Below are 5,000 nucleotides of genomic sequence, written 5' to 3'. Positions count from 1 at the left end.
GATGCAGCTCAGGAATCCATTGGTGAACGCCCAAGAACAAGACAGAATTCCATCTCGCAGGAGACGCTGGAAGCCACAGATGCTTGTCGTGCGGCTCGACTGTCAGGGGATCGCACTTTGCACCGCTCTCTGGTGCGCAGGACTAGGTCACTGTTGAGAAGGGATAAGGAACAGTTTATCAGTAGTCTTGCAGAGGAGGTCGAAAGCCATTTCCTTGTAAATGACCTTCGTCCTGCCTACCAAGCTCTGAGAAAGCTGAACTCCAAGTCCCCCTCACAGACGGCTGCAGTCCGCTCAGCAAGTGGCCAGATAATCTCAGATCCTGATGGGGTGCGTGTGCGTTGGGCTGAGTATTTTGAGCAGTTGTATAAGGTTGATCCACCAACAGTTAACATGGATGCGGGTAATGTTGAGACTCCTCTGCCAGATCCACCCATCAGCGAGGATCCTCCCTCCCTGACCGAAATCAGGGGGGCGATCTCCAAGCTGAAGAGTGGTAAAGCAGCAGGTGTCTGTGGCATCCCAGCTGAACTGTTAAAGGCTGGTGGAGAACCTATGGCAAGGGGCTTGCATGCAGTCCTGTCTGCCATCTGGCAGACTGGTACCTTTCCCCCTGACCTGCTGAGGGGTGTGGTCATCCCTCTCTGGAAGGGGAAAGGGGATCGGTGGGACTGCAGCAATCACCGAGGCATTACACTACTCAGTGTACCAGGCAAGGTACTCGCACACATCTTACTGAGACGTATCAGGGACCACCTGTTGAGGCACCAAAGACCGGAGCAATCTGGTTTCACTCCTGGTAAGTCCACAATAGACCGCATCATGGCGCTTCGAATCATTATAGAGCGCCGTCGTGAGTTCGGACGTGGGCTGCTCGCAGCCTACATCGATCTCAAGGAGGCGTTTGACACGGTGCATCGCGAATCTCTCTGGGAGATCCTGAGACTAAGAGGAATTCCAATAAGGATTATTGGACTAATAGCAAACCTGTATACAGGCACTGAAAGTGCTGTAAAGTGTGGTGGGGGCCTGTCGAGCTCCTTCCCTGTTAGTTCAGGTGTGAGGCAAGGCTGTGTTCTTGCACCAACACTTTTCAACACTTGCATGGATTGGATACTGGGTAGAGCTACTGTCCAAAGTCACTGTGGAGCAACTCTGGGCAATATCAAGGTTACAGACCTTGACTTTGCCGATGATGTTGCTGTACTCTCTGAATCTCTGGAAACCCTTTTGGCGGCTCTTGATGCATTTAGCAATGAAGCGAAGCCCCTGGGGCTAGAGGTCTCCTGGACCAAGACCAAGATCCAGGATTTTGGGGGCCTGCTAGGAGAACCTGTACAGTCGATACGTGCTTGCGGTTAAAACATCGAAGTCACAAAGAGCTTTATATACCTCTGGGCTGTCAGACCAAGAAGTCAGTAGACGGATTAGCCTGGCAGCAGGGGTCATGAAATCTCTCGACAAGAGTATTTGGAGATGTCGGTACCTGTGCAGGACAAAGTTACGTGTTTTCAAGGCCCTGATACTGCCAGTTTTACTCTATGGTAGTGAAACTTGGACACTATCTTGTGCTCTGGAATCTCGTCTTGACGCCTTTTGTAACAGATCCTTGCGCCGGATCATGGGGTACAGTTGGCGGGACCATGTGTCCAACCAACGGCTGCACCGTGAGACCGGTACAGGACCTGTTACTTGCACAATCCGTGATCGCCAACTCAGGCTATATGGCCACTTGACTCGACTCCCACAGGATGATCCTGCCCATCAGGTTGTCTCTGTCCGAGACAACCCTGGGTGGAGGAGGCCTGTGGGACGACCGAGAAGGTCGTGGCTTGGGCAAATCGATCAAACCTGTCGTGAGGAACTAGAGATGGGCCGGGCCCCTGCCTGGCGGCTCGCCATGAGGGATCCTCGTAGGTGGAAGCGGAGGGTGGATGCGGCTATGCGCCCCTGCCGGCGTTAGCTCCATAATGATGATGATGATATGTGTATATATATATATATGTGTGTGTGTGTGATCACCATCAAGAGCCTACCACCGACGGGCGCATATGGCCACATCCAGCCTTCGTTTCTAGCCACGAGGGTCCCTCATGGCGAATCTCCAGGCAGGTCCTCGGCCTATATCTAACTCCTCGTGACTGGTCGAGCTGCCCAAGCCAGGATAGGGGTTTGTTACAAAAGGCAGTAAGACAAGACCCTAAGGCACTAGATAACATCCAGGTTTCACTTCCATACAGTAAAACCGGCAGTATCAAGGTCTTGAAGACACATAGCTTGGTCCTTTTGCATAGCTACCGACATCTCCAAACACTCTTGTTTACTGAGTTCATGGCTCCTGTTGCCAGACCAATTCATCTACTGGCTTCTTGGTCTGACAGCCCAGAGACAAGGGCTAAGCCACTAAGGTATGTAAAGCTCTCTGAGACTTCAGCATCCTCACTGCAAGCATGAATGGGTTTCCCTAACAGGCCCCCAAAGTTATATTGGTCTTGGTCCAGGAGACTTCATTGTTAAATGCATCAAGGGACTCAGATAGGATAGCAACATCGTCGGCAAAGTCAAGGTCTGTGACCTTGATATTTCCCAGTCTTGCTCCACACTGACTTTGTCTAGTAGCTCTGCCCATTATCATATATCATATGTGGGCTGCTCGCAGCCTACATCGATCTCAAGGAGGCGTTTGACACGGTGCATCGCGAATCTCTCTGGGAGATCCTGAGACTAAGAGGAATTCCAATAAGGATTATTGGACTAATAGCAAACCTGTATACAGGCACTGAAAGTGCTGTAAAGTGTGGTGGGGGCCTGTCGAGCTCCTTCCCTGTTAGTTCAGGTGTGAGGCAAGGCTGTGTTCTTGCACCAACACTTTTCAACACTTGCATGGATTGGATACTGGGTAGAGCTACTGTCCAAAGTCACTGTGGAGCAACTCTGGGCAATATCAAGGTTACAGACCTTGACTTTGCCGATGATGTTGCTGTACTCTCTGAATCTCTGGAAACCCTTTTGGCGGCTCTTGATGCATTTAGCAATGAAGCGAAGCCCCTGGGGCTAGAGGTCTCCTGGACCAAGACCAAGATCCAGGATTTTGGGGGCCTGCTAGGAGAACCTGTACAGTCGATACGTGCTTGCGGTTAAAACATCGAAGTCACAAAGAGCTTTATATACCTCTGGGCTGTCAGACCAAGAAGTCAGTAGACGGATTAGCCTGGCAGCAGGGGTCATGAAATCTCTCGACAAGAGTATTTGGAGATGTCGGTACCTGTGCAGGACAAAGTTACGTGTTTTCAAGGCCCTGATACTGCCAGTTTTACTCTATGGTAGTGAAACTTGGACACTATCTTGTGCTCTGGAATCTCGTCTTGACGCCTTTTGTAACAGATCCTTGCGCCGGATCATGGGGTACAGTTGGCGGGACCATGTGTCCAACCAACGGCTGCACCGTGAGACCGGTACAGGACCTGTTACTTGCACAATCCGTGATCGCCAACTCAGGCTATATGGCCACTTGACTCGACTCCCACAGGATGATCCTGCCCATCAGGTTGTCTCTGTCCGAGACAACCCTGGGTGGAGGAGGCCTGTGGGACGACCGAGAAGGTCGTGGCTTGGGCAAATCGATCAAACCTGTCGTGAGGAACTAGAGATGGGCCGGGCCCCTGCCTGGCGGCTCGCCATGAGGGATCCTCGTAGGTGGAAGCGGAGGGTGGATGCGGCTATGCGCCCCTGCCGGCGTTAGCTCCATAATGATGATGATGATATGTGTATATATATATATATGTGTGTGTGTGTGATCACCATCAAGAGCCTACCACCGACGGGCGCATATGGCCACATCCAGCCTTCGTTTCTAGCCACGAGGGTCCCTCATGGCGAATCTCCAGGCAGGTCCTCGGCCTATATCTAACTCCTCGTGACTGGTCGAGCTGCCCAAGCCAGGATAGGGGTTTGTTACAAAAGGCAGTAAGACAAGACCCTAAGGCACTAGATAACATCCAGGTTTCACTTCCATACAGTAAAACCGGCAGTATCAAGGTCTTGAAGACACATAGCTTGGTCCTTTTGCATAGCTACCGACATCTCCAAACACTCTTGTTTACTGAGTTCATGGCTCCTGTTGCCAGACCAATTCATCTACTGGCTTCTTGGTCTGACAGCCCAGAGACAAGGGCTAAGCCACTAAGGTATGTAAAGCTCTCTGAGACTTCAGCATCCTCACTGCAAGCATGAATGGGTTTCCCTAACAGGCCCCCAAAGTTATATTGGTCTTGGTCCAGGAGACTTCATTGTTAAATGCATCAAGGGACTCAGATAGGATAGCAACATCGTCGGCAAAGTCAAGGTCTGTGACCTTGATATTTCCCAGTCTTGCTCCACACTGACTTTGTCTAGTAGCTCTGCCCATTATCCAGTCCATGCAGGTGTTGAAAAGTATTGGTGCAAGGACACAGCCTTAACTCACCCTTGAGGGAAGATATTCAACAGGCTCCCATCACAATTTACAGTACTTTCAGTGCAGTATATAGGCTTGCTATTAGGCCAATAATCTGTGTCGGAATTCCCCTAAATCTCAAAATCTCCCATAGAGATTCTCGATGCACTGAGTCAAACGCCTTCTTGAGGTCGATATAGACTGAAAGCATTGAAGCGTTAGGATATGGTCTATTGTGAACTTGCTAGGAGTCAATCCAGACTACTCCTGTCTGGTGCCTTATTAGGTGGTCTTGGATTCATTTCAGAAGAATGGGGGTATACTAAGCAGTGTGATGCTACGGTAATTGCTATAGTCCCACTCGATCCCCTTTCCTGCTCTAAAATGGAATGACCACGCCCCCTCATCAGTTCAGGGGGAATGGAACCAGACTGCATATAGTCAAGACTATATGCAAGCCCCATGACAAAGGTTCACCCCAGCCTTTAGCCATTCAGCAGGGATATGTCATATGTCTGCAGCTTTCCTACCCTTCAGCTTAGAAAGTGCCATCCTAACCTCAGTT

Source organism: Penaeus chinensis, chromosome 10 (assembly GCF_019202785.1).
Source record: "Penaeus chinensis breed Huanghai No. 1 chromosome 10, ASM1920278v2, whole genome shotgun sequence".
Classification (NCBI taxonomy): domain Eukaryota; kingdom Metazoa; phylum Arthropoda; class Malacostraca; order Decapoda; family Penaeidae; genus Penaeus; species Penaeus chinensis.
The sequence above is the reverse complement of the archived record's forward strand: the minus strand, read 5'-3'. Positions refer to the sequence as shown.